Genomic DNA, 20562 nt, shown 5'->3' with positions numbered 1-20562 from the left:
CAAAGGTGTATGTCAACAGTTCTGCCCACTGTCAGGGTGTGTTCACGTCTTGCAAAGGTGTGAATGTGGAAGCAGTTGTTTTAGGATGCTTGAAAAGGTGCTGTATGTGTGTGTGTGTGTGTGTGTGTGTGTGTGACAGGATCTTTGCCATGAACTTGCTACACCACCATGTCTTGCTGCTTTTAATATCTTTTTTTTGTGTGGTATTGGGGTTTGAACTCAGGGCCTTCAATTGAGCCACTCGGCCGGCCCTTTTTTGTGATGGATGTTTTTGAGATAGGGTCCTGAGAACTATTTGGCCAGGTTAGCTTTGAACCTCAATCCTCCTGATCTCTGCCTCCTGCCTCCTGAGTAGCTAGTATTGCAGACATGAGCTACCTGTGTCCAGCTTTTAATTTTTATTTTTGGTGGTACTGAGGTTTGAACACTTGCCAGGCAGGGACTCTACAGCTTGAGCCACACCTCCAGTCCTTTTGTTGCTTTAGTTGTTTTTCATGTTAGGGTCTTGCATTTGCTTACACTCTGATGTTTTCTTTCTTTGGGGCAGTTTCCTCCATCCCGCCTTGTAAATATGTAACTGATAAGTCCTATCCTTCCTAGATTTCTAAGGTGAATGGCTTAGACAAAGACAGATACAAAATGGAGGCAGGGATGCCAAGCTTTTTTCCTGCTTTTAGTTAATTTGTAGGCCCAAATAAGGAGTCAGTACTTTTCACTGAAAGCAGTCTAAGCACCTTTTACACAATCTGTAGCCTACCATGTAGCTGGGGACACAGGTGTGCACCAACATGCTGGATTTATTGGTTGAGATGAAGTCCCACTCACTTTCTGTCCAGGCCGACCCTAAGCCATGATCCTCCTCATATTGGCCTCCAGAGTACCTAGGATTACAGGCATGAGCCACTGTGCCTGGCCACTTAAAATTTTTTAAATTAATTTTTAATTGGTACATGAAAACAAAAAAAAATTGTTCATATTAATGGGGTATGATGTGATGCTTTGATACATGTGTTCATTATATAATGTTAAATCAGCTTAAACCTATCTGTCTCCTCAAACATTTATCATTCGTGTATGGTAAAAACTTTCAAACCCTTTCTTCTAGCTCTTTGGAATGTACAGTCCATTATTGTAATCGATAGTCACTGTAGTGTACAAAAAAAACCACAACTTTTTTTAATTAAAAAAATTTTAACTCCAAACACCAGAACCTCCTACACCATCTGCCTGCATTTTAGCACCATTGGTCAACCTCTCCCCAACCCTTCCTTCTTTTAACTGTCCTTGGCAAAGCTAATCAATGAGGGGCTGACGGTGTGGCTCAATAGGTAGAGTGCCTGCCTAGCAAGCATGATGCCCTGAGTTCAAACCCCAATGCTACCAACAAACAAAACAATAAACAAAACAACTAATCAATGGGGTAGGTATAATCATGAAATTGATGCTCTACTTTCTGTGTAAGTGCGGGATACCTGGCTACTCTCTCTTTAATTCATCAAGTTGTACTTTTAAAATGTTTGTGAATATCTTTTTTTGTAAATAATTTTAAATCTTTTTCAGTGAACCATAGGGGGAAAGGGACTTTAAGGATTCCCTAACCCAACCCTGCTGCTGTGCTGATGGACAAAGACAACACAGACGCCTGGCACTGGTGGCTCACGCCTGTCATCCCAGCTACTCAGGAGGGAGAGATCAGGAGGATCACAGTTCGAAGCCAACCCAGGCAAATAGTTCCAGAGACCCTATCTTGAAAAACCCTTCACAAAAATAGGACTGGTGGAGTGGTTCAAAGTGAAGGCACTGAGTTCAAGCCCCAGTACTACCAAAAAAAAAAAAAAAAAAAAAGGACAACATAGAAGGAAAGTGGTGATTGTATTATATTTTTTGAAATTGCCAAATGAGTACATTTCAAATGTTCTAACCACCGAAAAAGTATTTGAGGCCAGGCACCAGCTAATCCTAGCCACCAAGGAGACAGAGATCAGGAGGATAGGAGGATCATGGTTTGAAGCCAGGCTGAGCAAATAGTTCTTTGTATACCCTCTGCCAATTAGTCTATTCTGTTTTTGCATTGAGTTGCTTTATATCCTTATCAAAATTTTAAATAAAACTTTAAAATTTTTTGATATTTATAAGACTAGTCTGTCAAACTAATTAAAAATAGTACCTACCACTTAGGGAGTGTTTCCTGGGTGCTAGGCACTGCATGAAATAATCAGAGGGCTCTTGAAATCTCTCGTTCTGCTCTCTCACTCCTGTGCTGCATTCCTGTGCTGTCACAGGGGTGGTGTTTCCTGTTGGGACATTGTCTTTATGAGTCTAGCTTGCAGTGGCTGCTTAGCATTCTGAGGAGATGGTGCATTCTTCTCTGATTGTCAGCTTTCAGTTGCTTCTAGTGCCTGATAATTTCTTTTTCTTTTTCTTTCTTGGCAGTACTAGGGTTTGAACTCAGAGCCTCTCTAACTTGCTAGGCAAGCATTCTACCTTTTGAGCCACACCCCCAGCCCTTTTTGCTTTAGTTGTTTTTCAGATAGGGTCTCCCACTTTTATCCAGGCTTTTGTCAGACTCTTTCTAGCTCTGCCTCTTAAATAGCTGGGATTACAGATGTGAACCACAGTGCCTGGAAGTTGCTGTATAATTTCTGATTAGAAAACCCTTCAAATCAATGTTAAAAATTAGATTTTTGAGCCAGATGCCAGTGGTTCATTCCTGTAATCCTAGCTACTGAAGAGGCAGAGAGCAGGAGGATTGCAGTCCAAAGCCAACCTGGGCAAAATCGTTTGAGAGACTTTATCTTGAAAAAACCTGTCACAAAAAAGGGCTGGTGGAGTGGCTCAAGATGTAGGCACTGAGTTCAAATCCTAATACTGCAAAATAAAATAAAATAAAATAAAAATAAGAATTAAATTTTTGCATTTATATGATAAATTACATCTTACCTTAATGTCAAATAAACATTCTTCAAATATTCATAAATACTCAGTCACTGTAATTTAAGTGGCTGCTGCCTACTAGGCACACATCATGCACGCACTATCTCCTCTCTCTTCCCTTCCACTCAGTAGGAGCCCATCCATTGCTTAAAATTATGTATGGAAACTCCTATCACTCTATTTGCCTCGAAAGAGTTTCACTTAGGGCCAATGGCCTAGCTCAGTGGCAGACTTTGGGTTTAATCCCCACACTTCTCCAACAAAACAGAGAAACGAACAACAAAAAACTAAATCAAAGACACCTTTTAGTATGACTTGTTTCCAACATCAATATAACAAGCATATTATAACATATTCACATATTATAACAGTGATTGTGACAGAATATATTAGACATGTTATGTAACAGAGTTACTCCTTGTAATGACGTCAGTCAAGTGTCTGACCTAAAATGAGCACATAGGCACATCTCACCATGAGGGACCCTGTGACAAACAATTGTGAGAAGAATTTAATGACATTTCACATACCATTAAAAGCTCTGGTTTTGGATTTTGGGTTTGTTCTGGGGGAAAAACACTTACTCTTGCTAATGCTACCTTTGAAAGTATGATAGTGAATTTGAAGTGACCACTACTATCATATATGTTATGTCATATATAAAACGCTTGTTTTATTTTATTTTTTGTGTCTTTTTAAAAGTTTGTGTTAACATGAAAGTAGAAGGGAGGGCTGATGGAGTGGCTCCAGTGGTAGAGAGCTGGCCTAGCAAGAGCAAGGACCTGAGTTCAAACACCAGTGCCGCCCCTCCAAAAAAAAGAATGTAGAAAGGGATTGTTCAGGAAGAGGACAGAGATCAGGGGAGGGGAAGAGGGATAAGAGAGGAGAATGGGGGATATTTAACATTTATGTATGAAAAATGTCACAGTGATACCCATTGTTTTGTACACTAATAAAAATATAAAGCTTGATTTATAAAAATGCTTACCTTCATTTACTTTTCTAAGAAAAAAGCTTTTATATAATGTCAAATAAAAAAAGGGCTGGGGGCTGGCTCAAGTGGTAGAGCTATTGGTTAGCAAGGTAGGGCCTGAGTTCAACCTCCAGTACCACCAAAAAACAAAAGTAAACTAAACTAAAAACATATCCAATAAAGGAAAAAAGACAAAAAGGAAGCTGGGCCCTGGTGGCTCACACTTGTAATGCTAGCTACTTAGGAGGCAGAGATCAGGAGGATTATGGTTCAAAGCCAGCCCAGGGAAATAGTTTGTGAGACCCTATCTTGAAACAATTCTTCACAAAAAAGGGCTAGTGGAGTGACTCAAGGGCCTACACCCTGAGTTCAAGCCCCAGTACTGCCAAAAAAAAGAAAAAAAAAAAAAAAAAAACTAAAGAGAGCCAGACATGGTAGTATACACCTGTAATCCCAGCACTCAGGAGGCTGAAGCTGGAGGATTAAAAATTAAAGGCCAGTTAGTGATAAATAACAAGACGCTGTCTCAAAAAAAATTTTTTTTAATACTAAAAGGATGCACAAAAAAATAACAGTTGTGTTACCAAATTTTCCATAATGTAAAACTAGTTTTATAATGAAAACAGAAAACAAGAAATAAGTCATGGTTTTTCAGGAAAGAAATAACTACTATATAATACTCTGATTTGGGGGCAGAATATTCAGGGAAGAAATTCTGGGATCTACTATGCATATTAATCCAGCAGTCACTGACCTTCACTTGGGTACATCCAACATCAGAACTCAGTCTGGACAGTAGCCCTTTACCTGTAATAAAACAGAGCAGAATGGATGTCAGGTGTGGCAGGGACAGATCTGAATGGAGTTTACTATGTCAGAGATTAAGTCACCTGATTCACAGACAAGCCTCAAAATGATAAAACAAAAGGAAAAGCAAAACAAAAACTACTTCTGGTCACTGTGACACAGAAGGACATATTGACATGATTTTAGTGTAGGAGACCCCAGCCTTTGCTTCCACATCTGCAAAGTACAGAGAAAACCCTGCATATCTCAACCCTTGAGTTGACCTGTCCCTCTGAGCAGGGGCCCTGCCAGCTACGTGGAAAGACATAGCACTAGCAAGAGGATTCTTAGGACCTAAGTCCACGTTTTGTAGGAGATCACCTAGCTCTCTCCCAGAGTGTCCTCAAACACCTATGGTTCTGCTGCACTTGATAAACCCCTGAACAGGGTGTAGGTTTCAGCTCTTTCTCTGTTGTCATTTTTGATGTTTTATCACTAACAGATTTGATTGCCAAGGCAACCATGCACCAGTTTAATCTCCTGACATCCATCCACCGAGGCTAGCTTCAGTGGCAGGAGTTTGGGGCTGGATTTGGTGTTTTTGTAAATTCTGTGCCATTGAATCTCCTTCCCTCCAAAAAAGCACATAGAAGGCTGGGGATCTAGCTAGTATGTGCCCTGGGTTCCCTTCCCAACATGACCAAAAAACCCTATAGAAATAACCATCAGTAGCTGTGGAGACTCACACTTTTCCCTTCTAGGTCCAGTTCTTTCCCTCTCTTTTTTCCTTCCCTGTGTCTCAGGCAAATGCAGACCATCAGAGGAGGAGGGAGGTGTGTGGTGAGTGCACAGGGCGTCAGCACTAAACAGCGTCTAGCAGTGATCTCTCACAGCCCTCCCTACTGATGCTACCACACACAGGCAAAAGAACTAGAAGCAAGTTGCAGTGTCTGGAGGGAACAGGTAGGCCATCTGACCGCTCACAGCACAGCTGCCCTCTCTCCAGGACTTCTGGTGGCGGTGGGCTCATCTCTAGGACTTCTGGTGGCGGTGGGCTCATCTCCAGGACTTCTGGTGGCGGTGGGCTCATCTCTCCTGAAATACTTCTAGGACGCGAAGCACATTCCCTCCCTCCAGGCCACCTATCTCATTGTTAAAAGTGCTTCCCGCTAATAAATCCAGCTCAAGGCCCAAGCTCTGGCCTCCAAACCCTACCTAACCTGTTGGCCAAATCCACAAGACTATCATTTACCTGAGGCCTTTGTCTCCCCTAAAGGCCTCATTGTAGTACTGGGGTTTGAATTCAGGGTCTACACCTTGAGCCACTCCACTAGCCTTTTTTGTGATGGGTTTTTTTCAAGATAGTGTTTCCTGAACTATTTGCCTAGGCTGGCTTTAAGCTGTGATCCTCCTGATTTCTGCCTCCTGAATAGCTAGGATTACTGGCATGAACCATCAGTGCCTGGAGTGAACTTATTCTTTTATGAAGAGATAGACATGTCACTATTGACTGGATTAAGGAATGGCTAGAGAAATAATGAAGTATTATTTCTGGGTGTGTCTGGGAGGGTGTTTCTGGAGTAGGTCAAACTGAGTGGAAAAGATCCGCCCTCCATGTAGGAGGGCTCATCCAGTCAGTTGAGGGACAGTGGGAACATAAATAGCAAAAGTAGGGTAAATACCATCTTTCCAGGCAAGTGGACTTGGTGGTGCATGTCTGTAATCCCAGCACTCAGGAGTAACAAGATCTCAAATTGAGGCCTGCCTGGGCTATGAAGTGAGACCCTATCTCAAATAAACAACATCAGAAAAATATCCTTTTGCTCTCTCCTGGAGCTGGGACATGCTCCCCTTCCTGTCTTTGGACATCAGAACTCCAGGCTCTCTAACCTTGAGACTCCAGGGTTTTTACATCAGTGGCCCTTGGGGTTCCCAGGCCTTCAACCTCAGAATGAGAATGACACCATCAACTTCCTGGACTTTGTCCATTGGGCTTGGACTGAGCCACACAACCTGAGCTCTCCAGGGTCTCCAGCTTGTCAAAGACCTTCCATGGGAATTCTTAGTCTCCGTAATCACTCGAGCCAATTCCCCTAGTAACTCCCCTCCATTTATCTCTAGCTATATGTCCTGTTGGTTCTGTCTCTCGTGGGAAAACTGATTAATAACAGTCCCCAAGATGCTCACAGACTAGAGGGGGAGCCAGATCTCAGATGTGAACATAGAAACCAACAAATCAATGAGGGAGGTTCAGAGCCGAAACAGGCACTGCACCCTGTGGACACACTGTGGAAGCTGGCAAGACTGGAGACTTCCTTTGGTGACTGTGTGCCAGGAGCTGTTTGGTGCTGGGAAGGCATCCATGAAAAAGAAATAGCAGTACAGCCGGGCTCCTGTGGCTCACTTCTGTAATCCCAGCTACTAAGGAGCTGTACAGGAGAAAACCAGAAAACTTTTGGCTTTGTAAAAACTTTGACATATTTTTCAACACTGAAAACTCGGGAGATTTTGCATTAAAACCTAGACTTGTGGCCTCTCCTGAAAAATGGGAAGATCTGTGACACTAGGCCTACAGCCCCTCTGGTAACTTTCTATTTAAACTGAGTAGCTACAGCTCCCTGCAGTCACATTCACCCCCAATTTGATCTCCGATTTACATTTTCGTGCCTGGTCCTTGTGAGCATCTACATAGATGTTGAGCTAGCCTCTTCAGTACAATTACTCTTAGTTTTACTTAGAAAGCTTCTAATTCAGTCATGCTGAACTTGAAGAATGAAGAAAGATATTCTGGGTTGGTGGAGTGGCTCAAGTGGTAGAGTACATGCCTAGTAAGCATGAGGCCCTGAGTTCAAGCACCAGTACCACCAAAAAAAAAAAAAAAGGTTTAAGATATTCTCCTACCACTCTTGGGGATATACCCAAAAGACTGTGACACAGGTTACTCCAGAGGCACCTGCACACCCATGTTTATTGCAGCGCTATTCACAATACCCAAGTTATGGAAACAGCCAAGATGCCCCACTACTGACGAATGGATTAAGAAAATGTGGTATCTATACACAATGGAATTTTATGCAGCCATGAAGAAGAATGAAATGTTATCATTCGCTGGTAAATGGATGGAATTGGAGAACATCATTCTGAGTGAGGTTAGCCTGGCCCAAAAGACCAAAAATCGTATGTTCTCCCTCATATGTGGACATTAGATCAAGGGCAAACACAACAAGGGGATTGGACTTTGAGCACATGATAAAAGCGAGAGCACACAAGGGAGGGGTGAAGATAGGTAAGACACCAAAAAACTAGCTAGCATTTGTTGCCCTTAACATAGAGAAACTAAAGCAGATACCTTAAAAGCAACTGAGGCCAATAGGAGAAGGGGACCAAGAACTAGAGAAAAGGTGAGATCAAAAAGAATTAACCTAGAAGGTAACACACACACACAGGAAATTAATGTGAGTCAACTCCCTGTATAGCTATCCTTATCTCAACCAGCAAAACCCTTGTTCCTTCCTATTATGGCTTATACTCTCTCTACAACAAAATTAGAGATAAGGGCAAAATAGTTTCTGCTGGGTATTGAGGTGGGGGGGGAGCGGGAGGGGGTGGAGTGGGTGGTAAGGGAGGGGGTGGGGGCAGGGGGGAGAAATGACCCAAGCCTTATATGCACACATGAATAATAAAATAAAATAAAATAAAAAAGATATTCTCCTAAGGATTTTTCAAATCCCTCCTGTATACTAGAAGGATTCTAACACAGCTCCCTTCTACTGTCCTTCTCCCCCACTCTCCACACCACAATGAAAATTCTTGTTGGAAGCACAAACCTCACCCCTGCCACATTGCCAGTACCCAAGTGTGGAATTTCCACCCACAAAGTTTCTCTGATCCTGTGGGAAAATGTGTATACGCTTACTGTCATCTCACAGTCACACCCCTCCTCTCTACTCATCACTAGAGTTTGTAACCTAGCAACCCTGCATCCATCAAGTAGCAACCTCTTACCACTTCATTCATCCTCTAAAAGACACTGACTGAGCTGCTGTCATGCCTGAGATAGGCAAGCACTCAAAAAAGATTTGTCGAATGAGTGAGTGAATGAATGAAGATACAGGGATGAATGAGGCCCCAAAGGAAGGCAAAAGAAAAAGTAGACCAAAGGAAGTAGTAGGCCATATGGATGTATGCTTGCACATGGAAATTCCAAAGAGGAAGCCACTTTGTTTAGGCAAAGGAGAAGGGATTGGTTCAGTTAGGTCTTGAACAGGAAGAAGAAACAAGAGGAACAATTTTCTAGCGCAAAGGAACATCACAGGCCAAGGGCTTGAGGTGTGGGACTGTGTGGTATGTCTGAGCAACAGGAAAGATTGCTGGAGTAGAGGGTACATACCAAATTTTCTAAAAGTTCTACCCATGAAGATTCAAGCCAGTTCCAAAGTTGGGACAGCAAGATCAGAACACTCTTGAAGAAGGGAGCAGCACCCATCCCCGCATGGCCTCGTGTAAGCACAGGTCCAGACTGCCCTCGTCAGCAGAATGTTTGCTGAATAAAGTTGAAGACGGGTCAGTGATTGGAGGGAAAGGCCAGTGGTAACAAGAGCTGTCCTTAAGCTAGGCATGACCAATTGGCTGGAAGTAGGACAGGAAGAGTAGCTGGAAGAGGCCAGGGTGATTGGACCTAGAAGTCTAGAAAAGAGGTCCACGGAGCAGGGACGAGGCTTTCAAGGAGGATGTGTGACAAACACTGTTAAGCCCCTGTCACTTCCTCATAAAACTCACCTTTCCTGTGTGCTTCACAACTCCCTACTGCACACACCCAAGACTCTTGGCCTAAAGGGACTTCTCTGACCATAGGCACAGCTTAGCCTGAATGTGGGCTATAATGAAGTGCCAGGAAGTCAGCATCCCTGGGAGCAGCCCTCAAATGTGGAAGGTGGGAGTTAGTGGGTAAATATCAAGCTGAGGAGGGTTCTACCCAACCTCCTAGGTGGAGACCGAGATGGGGTTGGTTGGCCACAAGGGTGGCCACTCATGAAGAAACCCTGTACATCAACCACACCCTATCCAACACCTTCCTGATCTTCCCTGGCTCACTTTCTCAGTTCTCTACTGGTGTTTCCTGCGACCACTTTCCAAAGAAGTTCCCTGCTCTCAAATCCTTGCCTAAGGACCTGTATTTGATAGAACCTTAAATAGGATGTTAATGGAAGTGGTTCCAGACAGCACGTCCTTGGGATGGGGTTTGGGATTTCATCATCTGCCAGCCAGATGGCAAAAAGGACTCCATTACCAATGACACTGTTACTGGGGTGGGCACACCCCCAGCATGCTGTACCAGCACAATGCCTGAGACACTTACCTCTGGGAGGCTGAGATGTAAATACATAGAGTAAATTCAGGCAGAAGATGCACTGATGCATGACACATACAGGGGCAATGGTTACTATGAGCCCTGTAGAGCTGGTGAGCTGTTTTAATAGCCATAAAAGCCCAGAGAATGGGTGGAGGGACAAGCTCAGTGGCCAAGTGCTTGTCCAGCATACATAAGACCTGGCTTCAATCCCCAGTACCATTTAAAAAAAAAAAAACAAACAACAAGCAATATAATAGGCTCAAGTCAGTCAACTATCAACTCAGAACATGTTGTAAAAGCTGGAAAGCTGGGAAGTCTCAATGGATGCATTTAAATAGACTCTCCTCCTGTAGCTAGAAGACAGTGCTGAAAATTAGACCCAAGATTTATTGTCAGAGTAGGAGAATTTCAAAGGAGGCTGAAGTCACAGCTCTAGTAAATGTCTTCTGCTAGGGACCAGTGGGAGTGGCAGGCTGAGACCTGGATGTGACATTTGAGTAGATAAAACTGGGAACCCAAATGCCTAGATTCACCTTAGCCAGGAGGGACTGAGAACTGACTCCTCTCTTTCACTAAGGGAAAGCAGCCCTCCATTACCAGGAGACCATGAAAAGTCCCATGAGAAGCAGGTGTCTTACTTGTCATCTTTGAGTTCTGCCCTTCCCTGCCCTCAAGACTTCTAGACCAAAAGGCTAGCAAAAGAGCTCCAGAACTTGCCAGACACCAGTAGCTCACGCCTGTAATCCTAGTTACTCAGGAGGCAGAGATCAGGAGAATCGCAGTTTGAAGCCAGCCTGGGCAAATAGTTCTCAAGACCCTATCTCAAAAAACCTTTCACAAAAAAGAGCTGTGGAGTGCCTCAAGGTGTAGGCCCTGAGTTCAAGCCCCAGTACCACAATAAGTAAATATATAAATAAAAATAAGAGCTTTAGAACTTGGCTAGTATGTTCCAGTGGGAACAATTCCTGGACTGAATCTTGGGAGTGATGGACCCGGGAGCACAGACGAGAAGGTTGGAATGGGGAGTTTATTGATATGGAGGAACTCCTGGCCAAGGACTCCTGGAGTAAGTCCTAATGCCACCTGGAAACAATGATACCCTACAAGCTGGGTGCTGGTGGCTCATGCCTATAATCCTTCCTTCTTAAGAGGCAGACATCAGGAGGATCATGATTCTAAGAAAGCCAGGGCAAATAGTTTGCAAGACCCTATCTCAAAAAGAAAAAAGTCAATGAAAGGGTGTTTGGGGGTGCTGGTTGAGTGGCTTAAGGTGTAGGCCCTGAGTCAAACCCCAGTACTGCAAGAAAATAAAAATGACACCCTACAGCAAATTAAGGGGAGATGTGGTACTTGCCTTCGCAGTGTGGAAGAAAGTTTCAAAAAGTTTAGTGAAGCCAGGCATGGTGGCACATATCTGTAATCCCAGCACTTGGGAGGCAGAGACAGGAGGATGGAGAATTTGAGGCCATTCTGGGCTAGATAGCCAATTGAAGGACAGCATGAGCATATAGAGAGACCTTGCGTCAAAACACCAAGAGCTGGGATGTATCTCCATGGTACAACTTGGAGATCCTGGGTTTGATTCACACACTGCAAAAAAACAAAAACAAAAACAAAAATGTAGTCCTAAAGACCCTTAATCAACTTGACACTGATTCTATCATAAACCACCTCACCTTGAAGCTGCTGGTTTGATGAAATGTTAGAATTATCTTTGAAAGGCACAGTGGCGGAACATAGCTGCTGTAATCCTCTGCATCAGGTCTATAACTGCAGCTCTGGCTAATATTTATACATTTCCTGCCCCCTCTCCATGTTTTTCTTTTCTTTCTTTTTTCTTTTATTGCTCTCTCCCATCCCTCCCTCCCTCCCTCTCTCCTTTCCTTCTGTCCATCTTTCCTTCCTTCCTGTGGTATTGGGGTTTGAACTCAGGTCCTGTGCTTGCTAGGCAGGCAGCACTGTACCACCTCCAGCCCTTTCTGCTTTAGTTATTTTTCTTATAGGGCCTGGCATTTATGCCCAGGTACGGCTGGGCAGAGGTCTTCCTATTTATGCCTCCCATGCAGCTGTGATGACAGATATGCACCACGACGCCCAGCTTTTGTTGGTTGAGATGGGGTCTTGTGAACTTTTTGCCCTGGTTATCTTCAAACCACAATCCTCCTGATGTCTGCCTCCAGTGGGATTCAGCCTTGAGCCACCACACCTGGCCTCCATATTTATTTTGTCCTCTGCCATGATTCAGAAGGTTAGGTAGAATGACTCAAACTTCATTTCCAAAGGGTCCGAATTCTCACAGGCCTGCTTGTCAGGGTTGCTGTAATTTCCCATTTACTTTTTGCCCATAAATTTTTACCAGTGGACATAGAAGTTCTCAGAGGTACCATGAAGAATCTTCTGGTTCCAGACAGTTTTACTGTCCCTATTAACAACTCCAGTTGGTAACTGGGGTGAACCATCCTTGCCAGTACAGTAACCTCTTTTCGCCAATTGAGAAGTGCCAAAGGTCCAGATTCCAATTCAGTGGGACCACAGCTGTGCCCCTATCATTACTCCACCCTCAGGAACTAAGACCTCTCATCAGAGCTCAAAGTTGTGGGAGTAAGAATTAAAACTAGGTGTAATAGCAGGAGGAGTTACTCCTAGTTCCAGACCTTCATATAGCATCGTAGCTAGATACACTGATTTGTCTTATTTTTGTGTGTGGTTCTGGGGACCAAATCAATGACTTCTCACAGGCAAGCACTCTACCACTGAGCTACATCCCTAGCCCTAGCATTGTATATAGCTCACTAGATCACTGGCTCACTGAATACTGCATGGTAAGACAGAACTCATCTTTGTCATTTTTTTTTCTCATTTTGACTCCAGAATGGAATCTCGAACAGACCATTTCACTGTTCTTTTAGGCTAGCTGCTTCTGGATGATTGAGCAGGTGGTCACAGTAGTAAACTATATGCACAGGTACTCACTGCTGCTATTCTTTTGATGGGAAATTATTTCTTTGATCAGAAGCATTCTTGTAGTTCCGGGCATCAGTGGCTCATGCCTGTAATTCTAGCTATTTGGGAGGCTAAGATTGGGAGGATCATGGTTTGAGGCAAGCCCAGGCAAATATTTCATGAAACCCCATATCAAGAGAGAAATGGACTGGAGATGTGGCTCAAGTGGTAGAGTGTCTGCTTTCCAAGTGCAAAGTTCTGAGTTCAAACCTCAGTCCCACCAAAATTATACATACGTGTGTGTGTGTGTGTGTGTGTGTATTACCACAAGAGTGCATAAAGTATTCCAAACATTTGTGGATGGGTAGTAATACTGGAAAAAGCCACAGACAGATTCCTGCAGTTTGGTTCATGCATTGCCTCCATCCCTTGTACATGGGACCCACCCAGAAAGCACCTGGGTGGCTGGGAAATGAAGCCATTTTGTCCACATGACAAATGACATGAGGCACCTCCTCTGCCATGAGTGTCCTTTGGAAAGCGTTCACATAGAATGGTCATGTTCATTATCTCTTCTTCAGATTTCTTTTATTCCTGTTCTTCCAAGTCTCCATTAGCCACTGCCCACTGATCCAATTTCAGGCCATCTCTAAGTCTAAACTACGGGGACAATGAAGTATTGTGCTCCAAGTTCTGTCTCTTGGAAGGATTTATCTTCACTGTTGTCTTCCATGAATACTCCTAGCCTGGTGCTGTGTGGTTCATGTCTGTAATCCCAGCTACTCAGGAAGCTGTAGGTAGGAGGATCACAGTTTGAGGCCACTTGGGGCAAAAACACTAGACCCTGGCTGAAAACAAACAAACAAACAAGACCATTTCTGATTGGGGTTTTAATGCTGCTGGATGACAGGGGAAAGGCTGATAAAGGAAGAGTCAGGTGGACATCTTCTGAAAGTCTGATTGGTGACACAGAGGTACTCCCAAACTTGTGTGATGCACTAGGACATTCACAGTACCATTTCCCATTGTCAGGATGCTATCCTCAAAACCTGGAGTGTGGGGAATTCTATAAGATAAGTGATCTGATTTCTTTAAAAGATTTTTTTTTAGAAGAAAAGAAAAATGTTATGGATTCAAAGAGGCTTCAGAGACATGCCAGCCAAATGCAATACATGGACATGTTTGGAGGCTGACTGTAACAAATCAATTATAAAACAAAATCATTTCTGGGTGGGGTGGCGCACATCTGTAATCCTAGCATTTAGGAGGCTGAGACAGGAGGATCGAAACTTCGAGGTTAACCTAGAAAGTCTCATAGAGTAAGACTCTGTCTCAAAATAAATAAATAAATAAATAAATAAACAAAATAAAATGCTGTATCTTAATCTCTTAGAAATACATACTACTGAAGTATATGATTTAAATAGAATGAATTTTGAGATTTGCTTTAAAATAACCGGGCAGAGCTGGTAGAATGGCTCAAGTGGTAGAGTGCCCGCTTAGCAAGTATGAGGCCCTGAGTTCAAACCCCAGTACCCTAATACTAAATGAGTATATTTCTAATAAATAAATAAATAAATAAATAAATAAACTGGGCAGTCACTGGTGCCTGCACCCTACCCTACCTGACCTCTCTTGGACAGAGCAAAAGCAGGAACCATGTTCCGATGCAAGCTAACAGCTCTCAACAGCAGAGATGAAACAGAATTTAGAAACTTTACTGTTTGACTTGAGACAGAAAATGATTGAAGAGAGGCAATTTAAGAAACATTCACAGTAGTGACTGGCCCAAGTTCTTTGAAAAATATCTCAGAGAAGTTACCAGTCCTTTTAAGATTCAGGATGACAAGAAGCAATTGACTGGCTGCTTGGTTTAGCTGTTAAACTTGAGTATGGAGACAATGCTTAAAAAAAAAAAAAAAGACTTAAACCTCGTAATGGAAAAAAATACTGACAATTCAACTAAAAATGCAGAGCCATTGATCAGTTTGGATGTAAATAATCCAGATTTTAAGGCTTCACTCGTGGCTTTGGCTAATCTTCAGATTTAATATCACCTGGTAATGTGTAGGGCCACTTGCATTTTGGGTCAGGAGACCTAATACAGGATGCAGTTGCTAAAGCAAGTCAAACAACAGAGGGCTTGCCTGTTGCTTTAGACAAACATATTCCTGATTTTGCTACAGAAGATGCAGCTCTGAAGACTAGGAAAAGTTGGAGAATGAAACTTCTTACCTACTTAATGCAGTTGGGAACTGAGTCTCCTTCCCACAAGTGTTTGGAAACCAAATGCCACATTTGTGAGGGAGGAATCCCAGAAAACTGACTACGTTCTAGGGATTTACCACCATTGCTTTTTACTTTTAAAAGTCAGGGGAAAGGGGGACTGGCAAAATGGCTCAAGTGATAGAGCACCTGCCTAGCAATCGTGAGGCCCTGAGTTCAAACCCTAGTAAAAAAAAAGAAAGAAAGAAAAAAAGGAGGACAAGAAACCTCTTCCTACTAAGGAATCCAGACAATGAGGTAATGGATATAATCTTTAAAAAAAGGCGGGCACCTGTGGCTTATGCCTATAATCCTAGCAACAAGGAGGCAGAGATCAGGAGGTCAGGAGGACTGAGGGTTCAAAGCCAGCCCCAGGCCAATAGTTCATGAGACCCTATCTAGAAAATACCCATTACAAAAAAGGGCTGGCTGAGTGGTTCAAGTGGTAGAGCATCTGCCTAGCAAGCATGAGGCCCTGAGTTCAAACCCTAGTACCATCAAAGGGGGGGGGGGGGCGAAACAGTTTGGGAAAGTGGAAAACAATAAAAAATAAAATTAAGAGACAGGCCCTGGTGGCTCACGCCTGTAATCCTAGCTACTCAGGAGGCAGAGATCAGGAGGATCGAGGTTCAAAGCCAGCCTGGGCAAATAGTTTGAGAGACACTATCTTGAAAAAACCCATCACAAAAAGGGCCGGCAGAGTGGCTCAAGATGACAGCCTTGAGTTCAAGCCCCAGAATCACAAAAATAAAAAAAATAAAAAAAATTAAATTAAATTAAATTAAATAAGCAGGCAGGCAAAGATGAGACAAGACCGGCTGGCTGTATTTTGATAAATCACTAAAGCTCCTGTGAGCTTTGTTTTCTGTATTGAAAGTCTATTTTCCAGGCTGTAGATATAGCTCATTGGATGAATGCTTGTGAAAAAGGTGGTGTTCTTTTTGGGCTTCTTATTTTCATTTTTATTTATTAAGTCTTGCCTTTACCCTTTGTTCAGTCTCATTTCTGTAGTTTCTTTTGACATCAAAACTTCTTCAAAGATTTATCACTTTCACTCAGTTCCCAACTCTCTCTTTGGCTTTCAGCTGTCACTCCTTTGAAACTGTTCTTGCCAAGGTCACCCCATGAGTCCATGTAACTAAATCCAATGTCACGTTTTTGTCCTCCTCTCCCTCAACCTCTCTGTGGCATTCCCACTGTGGTCCCTCTTTCTTTCTTGGAACACTGTCTTCTCTTGACTTCTGGGAGATCACATCCTCCCCATTTCCCTCCAGCCTCATTGGCCACCAAGGATATCAACTCCAGTTTGGACACACTAAATGCTCTCAGCTCCGGGATTCCTATCTCTAGTCCTATCTTCTCTGAGCACTGAGTGAACAGACACAGAAACAAAACAAAGACCTCAAAGTTCCTGTCAATTCAAGATTGAATCTTTCAACAGATACCTGCTGAAATCTATGCTTGAAAATGAGTTATTAAATTTGCTTTAAAATAACTAGGAAATAAGTAAACAAAAGAGAAATGAAATAATCAGGCAGGAAAAGAAATATGGGACAAGGTTGGCTGTATATTGATAATTGCTGAAGTGGCTGATGGGTGCAGGTTCCTTATTTTACTTGGTTGCCTACCTTCAAGACTTCTGACATTTCCACTTGATATTTAAAATGCAGCTGAGATGAAATCTAGCCAAACCCTATTCTGATTCCCCTGTTCTCCCTATCTGCTCCTTTCCCAGTGTTCCCAATCCCAGGTTAGCCACAAACAGCCACGCAGCTTCTCATCCTTGAAGCTCTTTCTCTCAAGCCCCTAGGCCAATCCACCAGAGAATCTGGTCACTTCTGCCTCCAACTAGTGCCCCTCCACTCAGCCTCTCCTCTCCAGCTCCTCTGTCCTGTTTAAGCACTTACCTGGTCATCTCCTGTCCCAGAAAGCATTGCATGGAGCAGAGATCACTTAAGTTTTTCTCCACTCCTTTCCCCCGCTTTTTATGTACTTTACCTCCACCTTCACTGCTATCATCTCTATCTCCACTCCTTAACATCTTGATCTCCCCATCTTTAAAAGGAGAAAAAAAAAAAAAAAAGGTCCTTAAACAAACAATGAACCTTTCATCAAAGCACCGTGATTGTTTGGCTCATATGCTGAACTATGACATGAAGTCAGGGATTCGTTTCACAATAGTGAGAGGCAGCGGTGGGGGCAGGACATGGGCAAAACCAGACTGTCAAGGGGATTTGGTCTGGATGGTGCGGACCTGAGGGCTCACTTAACGTCCTGAGTCTCGTTCAATGTTCAAAATTCGTAATAAAATTCGTCCGGAAGCCCAAGATTAACAACTCCTCTGTTGTAACTAGTTTCATGGACAAGAACTCTTTGTATCGAGCTCTTAAGGTCAGACCTAGTTCTTCGGTCTGCAACAGTGACAATTTAGTGAGGACTTACTGTTCTTAACTATGAGCGCGGGCCTGATAGCTAAAAGATTCCAGAGCACCGCCAAGGCAGTGTTTTTCTAGCTGTGCGCACGATTGCAGCTCCCAGCCAGGGCCTGCAGGAGGCCGGCGCCCAGGCCACCTTTGTGGAAGCTGGGGGGAGGGGGGGATCCGGACGCTGCTCCGGCAGCCGAGCTCCGCCCCCCGCCGGCCGGCACGTGCAACCCGGGGGCTCCGCAGCCCGTCCTCCCCGCCCCCACCGCCGGACGTGACCCGTCGCCCTGGGGGACCCCTGGGACAGTGGTCGTGGGACTGCGCGCGGATAGTGAAGGTTCAGGGGCGATGTGTGCCCTAGTGTTGGGGTGTGTTGGGTGGGTCCTCGGACTGGCCTGGGGGATCTCGAGGTTAGCTGTTACAAAGGTTAACACGAGACAGCAGAGCGAGAGCTAGCCCTCCCTGCCCCGGGGCTGGAGGGCGGGTCCAGGCCCCGGCTCTGCCCCGGGGACACGAGCGCCGCGGCGACCCAGGCGCGCGCGCAAGGCCGGCTGGAGAGGGCGCTGGCCCAGGTATCTGGGTGTGGCCGGATCCAACCTGTCCTGGCTGCCCGATTTTCCCCCCTGCGGAAGTGACCGGGCGGGCGACCTGTGGAAACCTGCGCCCCGCGCCCCGCGCACGGCTTCCTTTGTGTCTGCCATTCCAGCGTGGACAAAAACCATTTGGGTTTTACGTTATCCTCTTCATGGCCAGGCACTCTCTCTTGTCACCCCCACCAGCTACTCACGCCCCCCGGAGTCCCCTGACCCCCCGCCCCCCGCCTCCAGTGCGGGCATTGGGCGGGGCAGACGCCCTTGGGAATCCAGAGAAAAGACTTTTTTTCTTTCAAAACTGATGCGCCCCAAGCCGGGCTGCGACAGCGTCCCTTTTACGCGCCGCCTCCAGAAATGGCGCCTGTGTCCCGACTCCGGCCAGTGCGGGCTCGGGAGACAGGTGTGACCGTCGGGGCCCGACTGGAAAGCAAAGGGGGCAGAAGTGTGTGCCGGCGGGGTGGGGGAGCCTCAGGCCCTGCGCCACCGGCGAGGAGGCGGCGGCGAGGAGGCCCCGCCGAGTTGGAGGCCCGGGCGGGTCAGGACGATGGAGTAATTTTTTGCCGCCAACCATCGCCGACGACCTTCCTTCCCCACACACTCACCCTTAGCTTCATTATACTGGGCCTGGGGATCCAAGGCACCGGGACAGGGTATAGAGGACAACTGCACTTCCACATCTCAGCGAGTCCCCTCTGTAACCCGGGTTTCCTGGTATGCTTAATGGCAGTGGCAGTTTGAAATAAAGGTTGTGTGCTTGTCATCTGCGGTGATCAGCAGAAAAAACAAAAAAATCATGGTCCTTGGGCTGAACTCAGAGCCCTGCTCGTGCTCCACGGGAGCTCTGTCATTTGAGCCACACGTCAAGCCCTTCTCAGTTTTGTTTGCTTTTTGTGATACTGGAGTTTGAACTCAGGGCTTTGTGCTTGCTAGGCAAGCACTCTACTGCCTGAGCCACACCACCAGACCTTCACGTTGGTTTTTATTCCTTCCTAATATCTAAGGATTCTGGCACCTGACCTGTGCTGGCTGCTGGGTGGAGAAGCCAGTAAAAGAGTTGACTCTTTCCTTGGGGCAGGTGTCATCACAAGAGTGGGCCCTCGAAGATGCCAGAAGCCAGTCTGCTCAGGGCCCTGTTATATTCACCAGGCCCTTTGTAGGTCAGAGCCCATGATTTCTGGATATTGCCCTGTACTTGGAATACATACACACACGCACACACAGGATCAAACCCAGGGCTCATGCTTGCTAAGCAAGTGTTCTTCTCTGAGCTAGGCCTCCAGGCCCCTGATGTGGTTTTATCTATTTTTATTTTATTTAATTAATTTATTTTTTGTGCTATTGGGGTTTGTACTCAGGGCCTACACCTTGAGCCATTCCACCAGCCCTTTTTTGTGTTGGGTATTTTTGAAATAGGATCTCCAAACTATTTGCCCCCGCTAGCTTTGAACTGCAATCCTCCTGATCTCTGCCTCCTGAGTAGCTAGAATTACAGGCGTGAGCCACCAACTCCTGGCCCCTAACATGGCTTTAAAAGACCCCATATATTTCTATACCTTAAAGACCCAAAAAACTCTACTCAAAAGCTCCTAGACACCATCAATAGCTATAGCAAGGTATAAAATCAACATAGAAAAATCATTAGCATTTCTATACACTAATAATGAACAAACAGAGAAAGAATATATGAAAACAATTCCATTTACAATAGCCTCAAAAAAATCAAATACCTAGGTGTAAACTTAAAAAGGATGTGAATGACCTCTACAAGGAAAACTATAAACTTCTGAAGAAAGAGATTGAGGAAGACTATAGAAAGTAGAGAGATCTCCCATGCTCATGGATTGGTAGAATCAACATAGTAAAAATGTCTATACTCCTAAAAGTAATCTACATGTTTAATGCAATTCCCATCAAAATTCCAATGACATTCATTAAAGAGATTGAAAAATCTACCATTAAATTTATATGGAAACACAAGAGGCCATGAATAGCCAAGGCAATACTCAGTCAAAAGAACAACGCTGGAGGTATCACGATACCCGACTTCAAAATATATTACAAAGCAATAACAATAAAAACAGCATGGTACTGGCACAAAAACAGACATGAAAACTGGTGGAACAGAACAGAGGACCTTGATATGAAGCCACACAACTATAACCAACTTGTCTTTGACAAAGGTGCTAAAAATATATGATGGAGAAAAGACAGCCTCTTCAACAAAAACTGCTGGGAAAACTGGTTAGCAGTCTGCAAAAAACTGAAACTAGATTCATGTATATCACCCTATAC

The 20562-nt window shown here is 44.4% G+C and overlaps 1 non-coding gene across 1 annotated transcript; it reads left to right on the top strand.

Annotated features, from left to right (window-relative positions):
• The first annotated feature begins 3352 nt into the window (after positions 1–3352).
• On the top strand, positions 3353–3417 carry LOC141410655 (small nucleolar RNA SNORD78). The gene has a single exon (XR_012435480.1). It is a non-coding gene; the product is annotated as a small nucleolar RNA SNORD78 (small nucleolar RNA).
• Positions 3418–20562: the final 17145 nt, after the last annotated feature.

This window comes from Castor canadensis, chromosome 8 (genome assembly GCF_047511655.1).
Source record: "Castor canadensis chromosome 8, mCasCan1.hap1v2, whole genome shotgun sequence".
NCBI classification, from domain to species: Eukaryota; Metazoa; Chordata; class Mammalia; order Rodentia; family Castoridae; genus Castor; species Castor canadensis.
The sequence above is the reverse complement of the archived record's forward strand: the minus strand, read 5'-3'. Positions and strand labels throughout refer to the sequence as shown.